This window comes from Tachyglossus aculeatus, chromosome 12 (genome assembly GCF_015852505.1).
Source record: "Tachyglossus aculeatus isolate mTacAcu1 chromosome 12, mTacAcu1.pri, whole genome shotgun sequence".
NCBI lineage: Eukaryota > Metazoa > Chordata > Mammalia > Monotremata > Tachyglossidae > Tachyglossus > Tachyglossus aculeatus.
The window spans coordinates 35,681,121-35,701,701 of record NC_052077.1 but is presented as its reverse complement, the minus strand read 5'-3'; the positions used below and the strand labels follow the sequence as shown (position 1 = coordinate 35,701,701).

General features: G+C 42.2%; 1 protein-coding gene and 1 non-coding gene across 3 annotated transcripts in view; one reads left to right on the top strand and one right to left on the bottom strand.

The window, feature by feature from the left end:
* Positions 1 to 20,581, bottom strand: part of GALNTL6 (polypeptide N-acetylgalactosaminyltransferase like 6) — a 775,084-nt gene that overhangs the window by 442,576 nt on the left and 311,927 nt on the right. The window lies entirely within an intron of this gene.
* On the top strand, positions 527 to 664 carry LOC119935961. Its single transcript, XR_005453555.1, has one exon. It is a non-coding gene; the product is annotated as a small nucleolar RNA SNORA7 (small nucleolar RNA).

Here is a 20,581-nt window from a genome sequence, read left to right as displayed (position 1 = left end):
ACCCTCTTGCGAATTGCAAATGGCTCATCACAGAAAGGACTGAATTTGACCTTTCTCGAGGACGTTTTTCCATCAGGTCTGTTTAGCAAGAGGAAAGTCACTCCACTAACAGCATCAAGGGCTACAGCAATTTATTGTAAAATAGCCACATAGACATAATAACGTGGAGGTGAGTGATAGAAGTGGATTTTGGATTCCATGAAAAATCTGAAATCTGCTTTTCCCTTTAGCAGAAATGCAGTTCTAAAGTTCAAGTGCTTCGTGGACTGTTCCAGTAAAGGATTCTCTCTTGGACTGAGGTCGAGTCTGAACAGTCTTTGGGTTGGGATACCTGTAAGGAAAATAAAATCAGTTTAAAATAAAATCAATAGAACATTTAATTACACTTTCCCCATCCATTGCATAGGGTTCAACAACTATTTAGCTACTATAAAAGTACTAACTCATATATACTACTATTTCTCCCCCTTCCCCTCTTTATAAATCATCTCAGTGTCTATCTTTTTCTAGATGATAAGCTCCTTGACCCCTCTCAAGGTCACATCTGGAAAGTTTCCAGTACTCTACCTGTCTCAACTACGGGAGGGAGAGTCAAGCAGAGGCATATTCATTCCATTCCTAGCTTGGCCAGTGGCTAGCGAGTGGAAGACAATCTGCTAGAAGTCAAGACTCCCCCTGTGCTGGGTAGCAGTGGCTTGGGAGAGAGTTGAGGACAGAGACTTATGAAGGAGGCAATGGTAAACCACTTCCCTATTTTTACCAAGAAAACTCTATGGATACACTATCAAATGGATTGCAGATAGAAGTGGGACATTCTGGGAGAGATGTGTCCATGCCGTCGTTTTGGGTCAGAGACGACTCGACAGCATAAAACAAAAAAAGCTCCTTGAAGGCAAGGATTGGTTCTAACTAGTACACTCTCCCAAACACGTAGTACAGTGCTCTGCACACAGTATTGATTGAATGATTTAGCTACAAAAAATGTAAACAAATAAAAACACTACTGCTAACTGGATGAAAGACTACATTAATTCTCTTTATGGAAAGGACTAAGGTTAGCCTGCAGATCTCTTCAGTCACGCAGGTGCATGTAGATAGTAACACCATCATAGCAGATACATCTTTACATCTCCTAGACTGTGAGCCCGCTGTTGGGTAGGGATTGTTTCTATGTGTTGCCGACTTGTACTTCCCAAGCGCTTAGTACAGTGTTCTGCACACAGTAAGCGCTCAATAAATACGATTGATTGATTGATCTCTAGATTCAAAGGACAAAAATATCAAAAGGATAATGATTTTAAAAATCCTTAATGTCATGGGGTTAACACAGCCAGCTCACATCCCATCTTTCCATCTAAGAAGGCAATGGAGTATCACTGACCTCAAAAACTTTATCTTCATCATAACAGAAATGCAGCAACTCAGCAGAACAACAAAGCGGATTTCTCATCTTATGCACTGCTGCATCATGCCTTGGAAATAAATCTCAGGCAAGCAAAGTCTTACAGAAATGAAACCAATTTTCCATGTATTTTTGCATTCTCGAAGACTTTCCAGTTCATGGTTCCTATGGGAACAGTAAAGAGACTTGAAACATAGCGTGGAGTTGGACAATGCATCATTAAAAGGAGATAAAGGTTGCATTGAAAGTACTATTTGTATTTACCTTCCAACGTCTCCATGATTTTTTAGAGTTCCTGAAGTCCCTTAAATGGACAACCGTTAGGAGATATTGCACTGAGTCTCTTGACAGAGGGCATTTTCACCCGGAACATAGCATGCCAGCTTTAGAAATCCACAGAGTCGATTCACTGAGGAAGCAACACTCACAATTGCTCTTCAGACTTGAATCATCTCTTGACCTGAAACAACTTGATTTCCTCATTAACCTCTGCTCATCCAGCAGGGATTAAGAAAAAATGTATGGTGGAGGAAGCTGCAGCAGAATACAGTGTGAATGTTCTTCTAGGAAAGAGCTAACACCAAGTCTCGACTCGTTTTGCTCTGTTTGACGGAACTTCCAGCACTTCTTCCTAGTTCCTGCAGAGCGCTTGTCTACTTATTTCATATTTCCTTCCCAAATGCTTAGTACAGTGCTCCGCGCATAGTAAGGTGCTCAATCAATATCAGTGATTGAATGATCAGTATCAAGTTGCCCAAAAGATGACATCAGAGAAATGGGACAGTTGGCACGATCATCATTGATGATGTGCATAGAGTTCGCTTTCATTCTTCTTCCATTTGGTCTTTTAATAATAATACTAATAATAATAATGTTGGTATTTGTTAAGTACTTACTATGTGCCAAGCACTGTTCTAAGCACTGAGGTAGATACAAGCTACTCAGTTTGTCCCAAATAGGGCTCACAGTCTTCATCCCCATTTGACAGATGAGGTAACTGAAGCACAGAGAAGTTAAGTGACTCACCCAAGGTCACACAGCAGACAAGCGGCAGAGTCGGAATTAGAGCCCATGACCTCTGACTCCCAAGCCTGTACTTTTTCCACTAAGCCACACTGCTTCTCTGTTCTTTTAATAATTTATATCATTTTCCTGCTGGTGCAAACGTCTGGGAAACTTCTAGCAAAGTGACCAGATATGCAATTACCTCTGCTGGAAATGATGTTCAACGGGAGAGGTCATGGACACATTCGTAAACTCCAACAATAATAATTATTCTTCTTATTATATTTGTTATTATTATTATTGTATTATTGTATTTGTTAAGTGCTTGTATCTGCTAAGCATTGTTCTAAGCACTGGAGTAGATAAAAGATTATCCATTTGGACCCCGTTCCTGTCTCCAGCCCTATTTGTATAGATGAGGAAACTGAGGCACAGATAAATTGAGTGACTTCCCTAAGGTCACAAAGTAGACAAGTGGAGGATCTGGTAGCAGAACCCAGGTCCTCTGACTCCTAGGCTCGTGCTCTTTCCATTAGGCCACACTGCTTCTCTATCACAATAAAATGATTAGTCAATAATTCTATCCATTAACTTACAGATTTTCCTGTGTTTCCAAGGTGGATTCCAAATGTACGGGTCCCCTGGGAGTTAGCAAATGATGGTGGTTTGAAACAAAATATTTATTTCTTGGGGTGTGTATCATAGTCCTCCAAAGAGCAGGGCTTCATTCATTCATTCAATCGTATTTATTGAACACGTACTGTGCGCAGAGCACTGTACTAAGCGCTTGGGAAGTACAAGCTGGTAACATATAGAGACGGTCTCTACCCAACAGCGGGCTCACAGTCTAGAAGGGGGAGACAGACAACAAAACAAAACGTATTAACAAAATAAAATAAATAGAATAGTAAATATGTACAAGTCAAATGAGTAAATAAATCTGAACAAACATATATACAGGTGCTGTGGGGAGGGGAAGGAGGTTGGTCGGGGGCTGGGGACGAGGAGGAGGAAGGAGGGGGCGTCAAAATCTCTTCTGTAAGCTCCTCGTGGGCAGCAAATTTGTCTACCAACTCACTTCTATTGTACTCTTCCAAGCACTAATACAGTGCTCTGCACACAGTCCACACTCAAAAAATATGACTGATTGATTCTTACGAAAATTGGTCTTGCTCCTTCAGCTCAGGACATTTTCCCTCTGTGACTGGCATTTCTAGGAGAAGCAGAGTGGCCTAGTGAATAGAGCACAGGACTGGGAGACTGAGTTCTAATCCCATCTCAGCCACATGTGCTGTGTGACCCTGGGCAAGTCATTTCACTTCTGTGCCTCAGTTCCCTCATCTGTAAAATGGGGGTTAAAACTATGAGCCCCAGGTGGAACGGGGATTGCGTCAAATCCGATTTTCTTGTATCCACCCCAGCGTTGAGAACAGTGCCTGGCATATAGTAATACCACAATTATCATTATTATTATCATTATTATTATTGATTCACTAAGCAGCGTGGCTTAGTCGAAAGTGATACTGATTGAGTGGAAAGAGCACAGACTTGGGAGTCAGAAGTCATGGGTTCTAATCCCAGCTCCTCCATTTGTCAGCCACGTGACTTTGGGCAAGTCACTTAACTTCTCTGTGCCTCAGTTATCGCATCTATAAAATGGGGATTAAGACTGTGAGCCCCACGTTGGACAGCCTGATTTCCTCGTATCTACCTCAGTGGTTAGAACAGGGCTTGGCACATAGTAGGCACAATAAATACTATCATTATTATTATTATTATTATTATTCTACCCACCCCTTTCAACTTCCTTGCCTTAATATCTTTCTGCTTCCACTTGTCCCTGTTCCTTCTCAGTGCCTTGTCTCCATTCCCCATCCACAAGCACTTTCCTTGTTTCCACTTTGCTTTTCTGTCTCCCTCCTATCTTGTACAAGAGATAAATCAGGCATGGGAATTCTCTCCACTGGGGCCAGAGAAACCTTGGCAATTGCCCCTTTCATCTGTCTCCATTAGTCTGGTGACAGAAAATTCCTGCTGCAATTCTCTTCCCTTAGGGGGAATCAGCCATGAGTTTTCACACTGGAGGGTCCGCTCTTGAGCTAGACTATCCCTATATGAATGCAGCACTGAGTGTTTTTATGTCTGGTATTTTTATTTTAGACACCCACCTCCCTCTGCCTCTATTCCTGTCTCCAGGCTCCATGGCTTGGAAGCAGCACACAGGTTTCTGGAAGAGGAAGGAATGGTCTGGAACACGGTAGGGGGAGTCACGGAATAATCTGTCAATCAATCCATTGTATTTATTGAGTGCTTAATGTGTGCATAGCACTGTACTAAGCGCTTGGGAGAGTACAATATAACAGAGTTGGTAGACAGATTCACTGCCCACAGTGAGCTTACAGTCCAGAGGGGAAAGAACACTTTAGCCTTATTATGACTATTATTATTATTATACCCTACTGTTCTTTCTTTGTTGCCTCCATGTGACAGTACCCCACTTTGCTTCTTCATCTACCCTTTCCCAAACATTTTTCTCAAAGCCAGTTTAAGGGGGAGCATATAATAATCACCATTAATGAAATCTTCCCTGGCAGCCAAAATAGAGTTCAGAGGAACACTTCATTCAAGGATCCTTGGCTTCCCTGAACAGAGACAAGCATCATTGCATTGCTCTACTGAAATTGATCTACCACATTCCACCAACATTTTGCTCAAGGATGGAAAATTCGCTAAATAGTCCAATCATCATCATCATCAATCATATTTATTGAGCGCTTACTATGTTCAGAGCACTGTGCTAAGCGCTTGGGAAGTACAAATTGGCAACATATAGAGACAGTCCCTACCCAAGAGTGGGCTCACAGTCTAAAAGGGGGAGACAGAGAACAAAACCAAACATACTAACAAAATAAAATAAATAGAATAGATATGTAGATATCCAATGGCCTAAAGAAGCTGGGGCTTCCCACTGGAAGCTTTTATCCTAAACATGTTCCTGCCAAAGAGGGCTTAACTGACTTTAGGTCACATAATCCTCTACTACAGCCCAGTCTGCACACTCAACTCCTCTAGCTCCAGCTTACTCACTGTGCCCTGACCTTGTATATGTCCTGACCTTGAGAAGCAGTGTGGCTCAGTGGAAAGAGCCCGGACTTTGGAGTCAGAGTACGTGGGTTCAAATCCAGGCTCCGCCAACTGTCAGCTGTGTGACTTTGGGGAAGTCACTTCACTTCTCTGGACCTCAGTTACATCATCTGTAAAATGGGGATTAAAACTGTGAGCCCCCGGTGGGACAACCTGATCACCTTGTAATCTCCCCAGCACATAGAATAGTGCTTTGCACATAGTATGTGCTTAACAAATACCATTATTATTATTATTATTATTATTATTATTATTATTATCTCACCACCAACCCCTTTCCTACACCCTCTATTTACACCAGACCACCACTCTCCTACCACAACGCCCATTTAAGCCCATTGTCTCCCCCTTCTAGACTGTGAGCCCACTGTTGGGTAGGGACTGTCTCTATATGTTGCCAACTTGTACTTCCCAAGTGCTTAGTACAGTGCTCTGCACTGCTCACTGCTCAGTAAGCGCTTAAAAAATACGATTGATTGATTGATTGATTGATTTAAGGTCACATCTCCTTCAAGAGGTCTTCCCCGATTAAGACCTCTTTTCCTCGGCTCTCTCTCCCTTCATTTTCATCTCTGCATTTGGATCTGTGACCTTTGGGCATTTGATTTTCACCCACCCTCGACCCCACAGCACTTATGCACAGATCCTTAACTTATGTTATAAATTATTCATTTATAGTAATGCCCAGCTTCCCCTCTAAACTGTAAACTCATTGTAGGTAGGGAATATGTCTGCCAACTGTCCCACTGAACCTCCCAAGCACTTAGCATAAGTGTTCCCCATATGGTAAGCACTCAATAAAAACTGCTGATTGATTGATTTGATAGGAAGAGTTCCCCTTGGACATAGAGAGACAAGTGTCAACTTGCTTTGGGGTTTGAGACCCAAAGCTTTCCTTGTTAAGACTGTTTCTGCTAGTAGAGTTGACTTGAACATTCCAGAAGAAAAAGAATATTTTTCCTTACATAGCAATAGATAATATGTCAAGGCTGGACAAGTGCAAGACAGGGCACATAAAACCCAAACTTAAAAAGGGTCTCAGATTGTGACTCAGAGTTAATTATTTCAAATGCCAGTGGAAATGTTTCCCAAACCCCTAATTTAGTGCATCTTGTTCAACATGATGTAGCCACGAAAGACAATAGATCATCGAGTTTTTCGGGTATCTCCAGCCTAATGCACAAACATCTAACTTGCAGGAAAACAACTCTGAGTTATCATCATAGTTCAAAATCAAAGTGTTGCCCAAGCTAAGACCTAGCTCACATCATTACATTTTAGAGAGTTAGGAAATATGAGGATAGTTTGTCTTGAAAGGTTGAACTAGAGAACAACATTTCATCTGCTCTGGATTAAGAAGCATAACTGCACCAAGGCTGCCCAGAGCTCTTAGTTTTCCCCCTATTTTAGGTGCAAAGACTAAAAATCAAAATGTTTCGTTTCCTAATAAAACTACTCTTTCTAACTCAGGAGATAGCTCAAACAATGATAAGCTAAGAATGGGTGCTATTGAAGAACACAAGGATGACCACTTTCTCTCTAAAAACGTTTGCAAAGAAAAGGAAGCAGGATAAGCTGAATTTTTACCCTTTTTTATTTTGCGGGGTAAAAATCAGGTGTGCGTATTAGTCTGGTTTTGTTCTGAAACACAACATTTTCTGACTACAGGGAAACTGGATGCCTATTTCACTCGATACTGAATAATTTTAATATAAGCTCCTTATGAACAGGAAATGTGTTTCAAGTCCCCTTTGTACTTCTTAAGTGCCCAGTGATCAATAAATACCTTCACTACTATTACAGTAGCCTAACGATTCCCATTACTGCACAGGTATTCAAACCAGAGTAATAAAACTCATAGGACCTTCAGCTTTTCTGTTTTCAATCTTCAGTTTCAAGTCTGAAAAATGGACCAATCCCAAAAGTCTAGAAGCAGCATTGCCTGGGAGTCAGAAGGACCTGGGTTCTAATCCCAGCCCCACCACTTGTCTGTTATGTGACCTTGGGCAAGTCACTTAACTTCTCTGTGCCTCAGTTACCTCATCTGTAAAATGGGGACGAAGATCTTGCACCTCAAGTGGTCATGGACTGTGTTCAACCTGATTAGCTTGTATCTACTCCAGAGCTTAGTATGGTGCCTGGCACATAGTAAGGGCTTAACAAATGCCAAAAAAAAAATAATAATAAAAGTAAGTCTAATCCATTATTGAAATAAAAAAAATCCATGCTATTGGGGAAATCCATTCATTGAATAGTACTTATTGAATACGTTCATTCATTCATTCATTCAATTGTATTTGTTGAGCGCTTACTGGGTGCAGAGCACTGGACTAAGAACTTGGAAAGTACAATTTTGCAATAGAGAGACAATCCCTGCCCACACTGGACTTCCATATACAGGGCACTGTATTAAGCACTCTGGAGATTGTCAGCTGTGTGCCTCAAGGCAAGTCACAACTTCTCTGTGCCTCAGTTACCTCATCTGTAAAATGAGGATTAAGACTGTGAACCCCCCGTGGGACAACCTGATCACCTTGTAACCTCCCCAGTGCTTAGAACAGTGCTTTGCACATAGTAAGTGCTTAATAAATGCTATTATTATTATTATTATTATTATTATGACCTTTCCAGTCTGATACATATGAGGCATCTAACATAACAGCTCTCTTCTCACAACTGTTTTAGCCTCAACTTTGAAAGCCCTTTCTAGCTTTGGCACCAACTTATCGCTAGCAACCACAAAATTTCCTCATGCTGAGGCAGATCTTTATTAAACTTCTTGAGTTGTATGCACCAGACTTCAGCATTATTTTCATTGTCATTCCTTGATATAAATTGCATGTGAACAGCCTATGTCCTTCTCACATAGAATGTGAAGAGATATTTTTACCTGTATTTGCTATATTCTCCTGGATAAATACAGGGGAGGCTAATAGTTGTAGTGATGGTGTTTAATGAGTGTCCACTGAATGAGATGAACTGAATCAATCAATAAATCATATTTATGGAGTGTTTACTATGGGCAGAGCACCATACTAAGTGCTCAGAAGAGGGCAATATAACTAAATGTTCGTGGGAGAATAGTAGAAGCAAAACACACATCCCTTGCCCACAAGCAGCTAACACTCTAATGTAGAAGCAGACATAAATTGGCAAAACTCAGCTCTAATGGTGCCAGGAGAAATGAGCTCTTGAACTATTTCAATCAATCAGTCAATCAATGGTATTTAATGAGCACTTATTGTGTATGGAGCACTGCACTGAACACCTGGGAGAGTACGATACAGCAGAGTTGGTAGACACTACCCACAGCAAGCTTACAGTCTACGAACTATGTTTCTATAAAAATAAACTGAATAATGGCATTTATTAAGCGCTTACTATGTGCAAAGCACTGTTCTAAGTGCTGGGGAGGCTACAAGGTGATTAGGTTGTCCCACGTGGGGCTCAGAGTCTTAATTCCCATTTTCCAGATGAGGTGACTGAGGCCCAGAGAAGTTAAGTGACTTGCCCAAAGTCACACAGCTGACAATTGACAGAGCCAGAATTCGAACCCATGACCTCTGACTCCAAAGCCCAGGCTCTTTCCACTGAGCAATGCTGCCTCTCTTCTATATCAGCAAAGCAAACACATTATTTTACTTCCTACCAGGATTTTTGCAATTAATCATCTCCCCTGCAGCACTTATGTCTTGTCTTATGCTGTCGAGTTATCTCTGACCTATTGCGACTCCATGGGCACATCTCACCCAGAACGCCCTTCCCAAACTGAGCCCCCTCCTTCTTCTCCCCCATCTCCTCCTCTCCATCCCCCAACCTTACCTCCTTCCCCTCCCCACAGCACCTACATATATGTATATATGTTTGTACGTATTTATTACTCTATTTTATTTGTACAAATTTATTCTATTTATTTAATTTTGTTACTATGTTTTGTTTTGTTCTCTGTCTCCCCCTTCTAGATTGTGAGCCCACTGTTGGGTAGGGACCGTCTCTATATGTTGCCAACTTGTACTTCCCAAGCGCTTAGTACAGTGCTCTGCACGCAGTAAGTGCTCAATAAATACAATTGAATGAATGAATGAATCTCACCCAGAATGCCCTTCCCAGACTGAGCCCCATCCTTCCTCACAGCATATATATATATATACGTATATATGTTTGTACGTATTTATTACTCTATTTTATTTGTCTGCTGTGTGACCTTGGGCAAGTCACTTAACTTCTCTGAGCCTCAGTTACCTCATCTGTAAAATGGGGATTAAGACTGTGAGCCCCACGTGGGACAACCTGTTCACTTTGCATCCCCCACCCAGCGCTTAGAACAGTGCTTTGCACATAGTAAGCGCTTAACAAATGCCAACATTATTATTTATTCTATTTATTTCATTTTGTTAATATGTTTTCTTTTGTTGTCTGTCTCCCCCTTCTAGACTGTGAGCCCGCTGTTGGGTTGGGACCATCTCTATGTGTTGCCAGCTTGTACTTACCAAGCACTTAGCACAGTGCTTTGCACACAGTAAGCGCTCAATAAATACGATTGAATGAATGAACGTCCCACCTCCATCTGCCATTGTTCTGGTAGTGAATCCCTAGAGTTTCCTTGGTAAAAAAAAAAAGTGGTTTACTATTGCTTTCTTCCGCTCAGTAAATCTGACTCTCCACCCCCGACTCTCTCCTGTGTTGCTGCTGCCCAGCACAGGGGAGTCTTGACTTGTAGCAGATTGCCTTCCACTCACTAGCCACTGGCCAAGCTAGGAATGGAATGGGTATGCCTCTGCAAGCCTCTCCCTCCTGTAGTCGAGACTGGTAGGGGTCTGGAAATAATAATAATAATAATAATGATGGCATTTGTTAAGCGCTTACTATGTGCAAAGCACTGTTCTAAGAGCTGGGGGGGGATACAATGTGATCAAGTTGTCCCACGTGGGGCTCACAGTCTTAATCCCCATTTTTACCAATGAGGTAACTGAGGCTCAGAGAAGTTAAGTGACTTGCCCAAGGTCACAAAGCAGACTTGTGGTGGAGATGGGATTCGAACCCATGACCTCTGACTCCAAAGCCCATGCTCTTTCCACTGAGCCACGCTGCTTCTCCCACTGAGCCACGCTGCTTTCAGGTGTGACCCTGAGAGGGTTTGCACATAGTAAGCATTCAATAAATACCACTGATTGACTGATTATTTATGTGACCCTCAGGATGACATTTACTCTGATCTCCTTAGTGCTCAGGTTTTAGACTGTGAGCTCACTGTGGGCAGGAATGTGTCTGTTGTTATACTGTACTCTCCCAAGCACTTGGTACAGTGCTTTGCACACGGTCAGCACTCAGTAAATACAAATGAGTGAATGAAAATGTCAAGGTTTCCTTATTTTTGCAGCGATGACTAGCGATTCAGAAAAGCAAGATCAGGTCGAATCGTGGAAAAAGATGGAGCTGGCTTTCCCTGCGTTGTTGTTCTTTTACATTTAGATGGTGATAGACTCTTCATACTAATTATTTTTATTTACTTCCCTTGATGGCATTTACAATTCAAATGCACTCCCAGGGTCTTCTCACAAGCATAAATGGGAAACAGAAATGCATTCCCTCAAATATCTTTGGAGATAGGACATATGAATTTGAATCAAAGAAAAAATATTAACAGCAAAGTGTGATCTCCGTTCATTTTCTACTTGGATAAATGCAGTGGTTCGGGGTTTGGGGAGGAAAGGAACAATGTAACATTTAAAACTAAACAAGATTAAATGAGAATCAATAAAAGCTAGTGAGGGGCCTTTAGACCATATCCCTCTAGGGGCTATGAGGGACATTTTCTCAGTGTGACACTGGGGAGGAGAGTTTCCTTAATGAGGCTGGCCTGTGGACTAGACCTTAACTCCTTGTAAAAGGGATTAAGCTCAGTGAATCCTAGTCTCTCATTTGGAGTCCTAGAAGACTCTACAACAGCTACAAATGGTGGCATTTATTAAGGGCTTACTATGTTCTAAGTGCTGGTGGGGTTGCAGGGTGATCAGGTTGTCCCACGGGGGGGCTCACAATCTTCATCCCCATTTTACAGATGAGGTAACTGGGGCCCAGAGAAGTTAACTGACTTGCCCAAAGTCACACAGCTGACAATTGGTGGAGCCGGAATTTGAACCCATGACCTCTGGCTCCAAAGCCCGTGCTCTTTCCACTGAGCCACGCTGCTTCAAGAATCAGGGTATAATTAGTACAGAGAGAGGTGGGAAATTGAAACTCCTCTATTCCCTTTCTCAAGTCACAGAATCAGACCTTGGCCTTTTTTCCCCTCTCACTAGATTCAGGCTGAGGCAAGTGAAGTGACATAAAGAATAATAATAATAATAATAATGGCATTTATTAAGCACTTACTATGTGTAAAGCACTGTTTTAAGTGCTGGGGAGATTACAAGGTGATTGGGTTGTCCCACATGGGGCTCACAGTCATAATCCCCATTTTACAGATGAGGTAATTGAGGCACAGAGAAGTTAAGTGACTTGCCCAAAGTCACACAGCTGACAATTGGTGGAGCCAGGATTTGAACCCATGAACTCTGACTCCAAAGCTCTTTCCACTGAGCTACGCTGCTTCTCTAAGCACTGGATCAGCAGCATTGGATGATTCTAAGAGAGGGCAGCTTGGTTTGTGATGATTTTTGTGATCATTGAGATATCAGAGTTTATGAATATTTGAAATAAGTCTATTTCTTGTTGAGACATCCTATGCTTTCGATGCCTCAAAGGAATTCAGGCCACTGTACCTTCCCTGGGTGAGCAAGGTGGGTAGTCTGTATGACAGCAGGGTGCTCAAATTACTGCTCCAGACAGAATCTTACATCAGTTAATCATACTTATTGAGCACTGTGTGCTCTGTGTGCAGAGCACTGTACTAAGCGCTTTGGAGAGTACAATATAAAAGAGTTGGGAGACACATTCTCTGCCCACAGTGAGTTTACAGTATAGAGGGGGAGACAGACATTAATATAAATAAACAAACTATGGATACGTACCAAAGTACTGCGAGGTTGAGAGAGGAATGAATAAAGAGAGCAAATCTGGATGAAATGGGTAACCGCAAACAGGGTGGGGAGAGCTGCTGTAAAGGACTCTCAATCAATGTGGTCTGGAATTGAGCATTTGCGAGATACTGGACACAAAGAGATCAGCCTGGATTTGAGATATCTGGATTGCAGGGAATCTTTTCTGGAGAACTTTGCATTTGCCCAAGTACAACCCACCACAAGAAATGTTAGCTTCCAGATGACCTTCTTTGATTGCATTCCACCAGTTAAAAATATTGCTTTACAAGTGATCACTTTTTTTCACATATGAAACCATCCTTAAGTGCACAGGAAGTGGAAGGGATTTTGAATTAAAAATCAGTCTCATCAGTTACATCTCTCCCTACCAATAAAAATCTCATAGCAGATTAATCTTTGAACTTGAAAAACAGATATGTGAGCGTGCACACACACAGACACAAACTCTCCTTCTCTCTATTGCTCTCCATGTTTTAACCAGGCTCTATCAGAGCTCATAAAAAAGAAAAATACTTTTGCGGTTTCATCTTGGCCTGCGGAACCTGCCCCTTACAATATATTCAAATAAATGTCAGCAAGAATTGAAGTCTTTATATCCTGATCAGTTTACACTTGCAAGGCTGCAGGTCCAGAGAAGCTATTATTATAAAGGGCTTTTAAAATTAGAAAAAGACTTTATGACTGAAAATGTGTGCCGGACGGAAGATAGGGAGTGAATCACTGAAATTCCCCTCGCCCCGGGCACCCCCGCCCCCCATCCAAGGGCCTGCTAAAACAATGTTTTTGATCTAGTCACAATGTCCTGACTGACACTAATGGGAATTCTATAAAAGGTAGAATACACTTCAATTACGACCTGGGCACAGTGCTTGCCTTTTTCTGGCCACATAGCGTTCCTTAATGCAGTTCAACAGTAATTGTGGTTGAATGGGAAACCCTTCAAACTGCCACATACCGCAGGAAGAAAATAAAGTGGATAGGAAGAAAATGCCTTCTGAACGCTAATGATCATCCAAAAGAAAGGACCAACACTGCTGCCTCCAGGAATTTCGGAAGGTCGTCAGAGGAGAATTGGTTCTGAATGACTGAGAACAGGCTCTTGAAGTGAAAATGGTTTAAGAGCACTGGGCTCAGAACCAGGCTTTTCAGTTACTGAGAAGGGAAACTGGACCAGGCTTTCTGTCCAATGCATTTCCTCTCTTGGATGGAGAAGGAGAAAGCAAAGAGAAGAGAAAATTCAGATAAAACCTTTGAATCTTGATGTGGCAAGAAAAAGTATGAGTTGGTTTCATTTTTATTCTAACAATAATGATGGTGTTTGTTAAGCACTTACTCTGTGTCAGAATTGTTCTAAACGTTGGGGTAGATACAAGATAATCAGGTTGGACATAATCCCTGTCCCTCACGGAGCTCACAGCCCTATTTTACGGAAGCGGTAACTGAGGCACAGAAAAGTTCTGTGATTTGCCCAAGGTCACATGGCAGACAAGTGGAGGAGCCAGGATTAGAAACTAGGTCCCTCTGACTCCCGAGCCCATACACAATCCATTTAAGCCATGCTGCTTTTGTGTGTTAACAGGTGAATACCCTAATTCCCTACCAGGGTTCTATCCAAAATGTGTTACAGGAGAACTAAACATTCACTAAAAATGTCTACTTCAGTGAGGCATATAGAGAATTGGCCGCTTGTACTCTTCAGTAATAAGTGGTCCACCAGATGGCCCCAAAGTCTTTAGGTAGGATCTCTCTCTGGCACAATATTTGACCCAACTAAGAAGCAAATTCCCCAGAACCTTGGATCTATCAAAAAAGTGGATCATGTCTGGAATTGGCCAAAGAAGAAAATAATAATAATAATAATGATGGTATTTGTTAAGCGCTTATTACGTGCAAAGCATCATCATCATCATCAATCTTATTTATTGAGCACTTACTATGTGCAGAGCACTGTACTAAGCGCTTGGGAAGTACAAATTGGCAACATATAGAGACAGTCCCTACCCAACAGTGGGCTCACAGTCTAAAAGGGGGAGACAGAGAACAAAACCAAACATACTAACAAAATAAAATAAAAAGCACTATTCTAAGCGCTGGGGAGGTTACAAGGTGATCTGGTTGTCCCACAGGGGGCTCACAGTTTTAATCCCCAGTTTACAGATGAGGTAACTGAGGCACAGAGAAGTTAAGTGACTCGCCCAAAGTCACACAGCTGACATCTGGTGGAGCCAGGATTTGAACTAATGACCTCTGACTCCAAAGCCCGTGCTCTTTCCACTGAGCCACGCTGCTTCTCCAATGCCCACCCTAAAGTATTTATCAAGCACCTGTGATGAAAAGAACATTGAATTAGATGCTGAAGGCACGATGAGGCATTCACAGTCTAATGGGGAAGTTAATCAACTACAAGATGGCCATTCCTGAAGTAGCAAGAAAATGAAAATGAAAATGAAAGTGAAGCAATCACCAACGGAGGGCTAGAAGTATGAATAAATAAGGATGCAAGTTGATTTAGAAGTGCTGACGGGGCAGATATTGCAGGGATGGCGAGAGGATCCATCAGAGATGGCCTAAATGGGAGTCCCTTAAGTTGGGAAAGACAAGCCAGAATCAGTAATGAACAATCACCATTTTCAGGTTCTATCCCAGTAAAGGAAGTTTGCTTTGGGAAGTTTTCAAACTAATGGGATCCAGACCCCTCCAGCTACTATCTGTCCCTGTCTCTTTCCGTCAGGGCTTCGATGGGATCCACATCGAAGTGGGAGAACATTCACCACAACATTGGATTTCCGGGTAGCTGATTGGAGGCCTGAGTTTAAAACCCAAGAAATAAACCTCCTGACACCCGTATCCTCCCGTTTGTGTAACCAATTCCCTCTATGTATTTCACCACACTCGTGCTGGGTCTTAGTTTTAGATTCATAAAGAGTTGTGGAACATCTTAAAGTAGCTCAGATGTCACGATATATTAATTCATTCATTCAATCGTATTCATTGAGCGTTACTGTGTGCAGATCACTGTACTAAGCCCTTGGGAAGTACAAGTTGGCAACATATAGAGATGGTCCCTACCAAACAACGGGCTCACAGTCTAGAGGGGATGTTCTATATATAGAAGATATATGTTCTATGAGGGTTCTTTGGTGCCACTAACTTCTAACATATTGAGCTGCAAGGTATGAAGTGAAACTCAGCTTCATTGTCCTTGTCTAGCCAGTCAGTCAGTTGAATATAGTTAGCATTTACTGTGCGAAGAGCACTGTACTAAATGCTTGGGACAGTACAATATAACAATACACATTCCCTGCTCAAAATGAGCCTAGAGTCTTAAACCTTGCTTTATAACTTAGTTGAATTCAGTTAACCAGCCCTTTTATGATGAGACAGCTACAGAGAGGTTGTGAGGCCAAACTTGATGGTGCCTCTTGAAAAAGGCACAGTATTGTTTACTGGCTTGCCAATCATGGACTAAGCCTTCAGGAAAGTGCAATAAAAAATGAGTACATCATGATCCCTTCTCTCAGTGAGTTTAACAATCTAATAGGGAGACAGACACTAAAATCATTTACAGATAGGAGGAAAGAGGCAATGGGAATATGTTCGTGAATTAGTGATGATGATGGTATTTGTTAAGCGCTATGTGCCACGCACCGTACTAAGCGCTGGAATGAATACAAGCAAATCAAGTTGGACACAGTCCCTGTACCATGTGGGGCTCCCAGTCTCAAGCCCCATTTTACAGATGAGGTAACTGAGGCCTGGAGAAGTAAAATGACTTGCCCAAGGTCACACAGCAGATGCTTAATAGGATTTGTAGGATGGACTGTAAGCTCATTGTGGGCACGGAATGTGTCTGCTATCTCTGTTGTATGGTACTATCCCAACTGCTTAGTAAAGCGATCTGCACATAGTAAGTCATCAGTGTCATTACACTGATTAGTTGATATGTACCTAAGTGCTAAGGGAGGCTGTAGTCACACAAATACTCAGGTGGAAAGTTGTTAAGGATGATTTGATGCCCCAAAGAAGAACAGGACTATAAGAATGATACAGATTCATTCATTCATTCATTCATTCAATTGTATTTATTGAGCACTTACTGTGTGCAGAGCAGTGTACTAAGCACTTGGGAAGTACAAGTTGGCAACATATAGAGACGGTCCCTACCCAACAGCGGGCTCACATTCTATAAGGGGGAGACAGACGACAAAACAAAACATATTAACAAAATAAAATAAATAGAATAGTAAATATGTACAAGTCAAATAGAGTAATAAATCTGTACAATCATGTATACAGGTGCTGTGGGGAGGGGAAGGAGGTAGGGCGGGGAGGATGCGGAGGGGGAGGAGGAGGAGAGGAAGAAGGGGGCTCAGTCTGGGAAGGCCTCCTGGAGGAAGTGAGCTCTCAGTAGGACTTTGAAGGGAGGAAGAGAGCTAGCTTGGCGGATATGTGGAGGGAAGGCATTCCAGGCCAGGGGGAGGACGTGGGCCGGGGATCGAAGGCGGGACAGGTGAGAATGAGCCCCAGTGAGGAGGTTACTGGCAGAGGAGCAGAGGGTGCGGGCTGGGCTGGAGAAGGAAAGAAGGGAGGTGAGGTAGGAGGGGGTGAGGTGATGGACAGCCTTGATGCCGAGAGTGAGGAGTTTTTGCCTGATGCGGAGGTTGATTGGTAGCCATTAGAGATTTTTGAGGAGGGGAGTAACATGCCCAGAACGTTTCTGCACAAAGATGATCCGGGCAGCAGTGTTAAGTATAGACTGAAGTGGGGAGAGACAGGAGGATGGGAGATCAGAGAGGAGGCTGATACAGTAATCCAGTCAGGATAGTATGAGAGATTGAACCAGCAGGGTAGCGGTTTGGACGGAGAGGAAAAGGCAGATCTTGGCGATGTTGTGGGGGTGAAAGCGGCAGTTTTTGGTGATGGATTGGATGTGAGGGATGAAATACAAATGAAATTGGAATCCCAGAAGTCACAAATCTTGAATCTGATGCCTGAGACACTCAATGACAAAGTGACATGGCAGATCATCCTGTCTTTATTTCACTCCCCACCCTCCAGGATCCAGACTATGGAAATCTGGGCCTTGAAAGACCTCTGGAATTATCTGAGTCTTCCTTCTGCCCCAAGGATGGCCCCATTTAAGGTGAAGAATTGTCATTATATTCTGAAAGATTTCTGGAGATTCCCATCACTTTAGGAAAGTCATTTTAACATCTTCCTTAAGAGAGAGCTAAATCTTGTGATTGACAGGTGAAGCCCATTTCCTCTTTGTGTTATCCTTAGAATTTGAAATACTTTATCCCCTTCAGTGCTGTACACATTGACGCACACCTGTCCTTCAAATTTGAGTCAACATAAATGTCTATTAAACTCTAAGCTTCTCATTACACTGTACACTCCTTGTGGGTAGAGATCACATCTCCCAACTGTATTGTGCTCTTACAAGTCCTTAGTTCAATGCTTTACAGACAGTGATCAATAAATATAATTGATTGATAGTGAAAATCTATGCACGTAGGGGAGGAGCTGAGTATAAAGGCTTGTGCTCCCCAAATTCAATGTCCTCCTAAAAGCCCGCCACCACCAAAAAGTCTTCCCTGACTAGTTCTGAGCATCCCAAGTTGTACAACCCCACAAACAGTCCCTAACACTTATGCCCTTATTTCTATCCTTCCTTATCACTTTTGAGTATTTGCTATTCAAATATACTTTCAATTATTTAATTTGTTTACTCATGCTGATAATGTTTTTTATCTTGGTCTTGCTCATTAAAGTGTAAACTCCCTGTGGGCAGGGAACATGTAATGTCTCTATTCTGTATATACAGAATGGTAAAAGTGCTGTGCCCTACTTCCAGAAGGCACTTAATACTATTACTACTAGTTATGCTCAATTAATAATAATAATGGTGGGATTTGTTAAGCGCTGACTATGTACCAAGCACTGTACTAAGCTCTGGGGTGAATACAAGCAAATCAGGTTGGACACAGTCACTGTCTCTTGTGGTTGCACAGTCTCAATCCCCATTTTACAGATGAAGAAATTGAGGCACAGATAAGTGAAGTGACTTGCCTAAGGTCACACAGCAGACACATGGCAGAGCTGGGATTAGAATCTATGACCTTCTGACGTCCAGGCCCACGGTCTATCCACTACAACATGCCGCTTCTCTCCAGTCTACAAGAAAAGATCTTCCTTGGCCACACTGAAGTGCTTTCTGATCTGCATTTTGGCTTCCCATTATTCCAAGCAGTCATGGCAGGTCTGCTTGACAGGGGAGTTTTTTTTAATTTTAGCCCAAAGCCGTGTAGGGCAGAAGTAACCTTACTGTGAGCTGATCTCAGGGTCTGCCCCATGAATCATGCCAACAGCTTGTCTGCCTGATTAGCATGAAATATTTCAGGGTTTTCTATTCATTCATTCAATCAATCGTATTTGTTGAGTGCTTACTGCGTGCAGAGCACTGTACTAAGCGCTTGGGAAGTACAAGTTGGCAACATATAGAGATGGTTTCTAGCTCCCAGCCTGGGGTTCCACCCAGTTTAAAATAGTCCTACTGCCAATAGAGAGGAGGTCACCTGCCATATGATTTCACCCACTTTGTATTTCTAGTTTGACACAGCTGAAGTCTACGTAGATCTGTTCTGAAGGGTTAGAGGATGATGTTGCAGAAGCTGAGATGTGCAGAGGAATATTCTGCAAAAAAACAAGCAAACCAATATTTGAAACTATTTGTCTCCTCCTCCAAAGGGCACAAAGTTACCTCCAGGAAGTCTCATAATTGCAAATTTTACAGCTATTTTTTCGTGATCGTTTATTCCCCTGTCCTCAAATTCCCCGTATCATTTATTTGTTTGCTGCATTCCCCAATTTACTGTTCATTATGCTGACATTTGTATTAGTAGAAATAATTAGCCCTGCACATCACAAAGGGCAACATTTGATTTACACGGCGGCCCCGCAATGACTAGGTTATCTCATTTTGAAACATCTCTTAAATCAATGTACAAACATCCTATTGCTAAAGCTAAATGTAATACAATTTGGCCATAGCTTTTAACAGCTTGGAAAAATTGGGGGTTCCTGGTGGATTTTAGTATGATGTTTATTTCAATATGTATTAGTGCAATATCAATATTATTGATCATATTTCAAGCGGACATTTACTTAAGCTTTATTGCATCTGGAGCATACTAGATTGATATGTTAGGTGAAATTTCTGGCATTTTTCAAAGCTCTTAATTAACAATGGGAGAAAGGGCTAGGGATTGAGTCTTATTTGGTGTTCATATTTGAGGAAAATCCCTTTTTCCTGTCCCCTTACACCCTTAATATCAAACAGAATTGTTTTGGGGAACTTTGAGTTCCCTAAAGAGAAGCAGCTTGCCTAGAGGATAGAGCACAGGCCTGGGGGTCAGAAGGTCATGGGTTCTAATCCCTGCTCTCCTCATTTGTCTACTGAGTGGCCTTGGGCAAGTCAGTTCACTTCCCTGTGCCTCAGTTACTTCGTCTGTAAAATGGGGATTAAGACTGAGAGCCCTATACGGGCTAGGAACTGTGTCCTACCCCATTTGCTTGCATCCACCCCAGCACTTAGTACAGTGCCTGGCACATAGTAAGCACTTAACAAATACCAGAATGATCATTATTGTTATTATTATTTTTACAGTGCCTGCCACCTAGTAAACACTTAACAAATACCACAATTTGAGTTCTTTCCTCTTTTCCCTTCAGTCTCTCTTAGAAATAATCTGGGTAGAACATTCCATTCAAACTCGGCCTCAAGGGATCGATATTTGAGTCAGAAAAGGAAAGTGTTCAGGAGCTGCGGGTGGGGATATCGGATATCAAAGTGAGGCCTCCAGAAGGAAGGCTGAACAACTCTGATTTCAGACTCCAGCAGAATCCCGTTAGCCAAGAGTTCATTTCGCTTCCCCTGCTCAGACAAAAAGATGGTGTTCCTTGTTCAAAGATGAACACCAGTCAC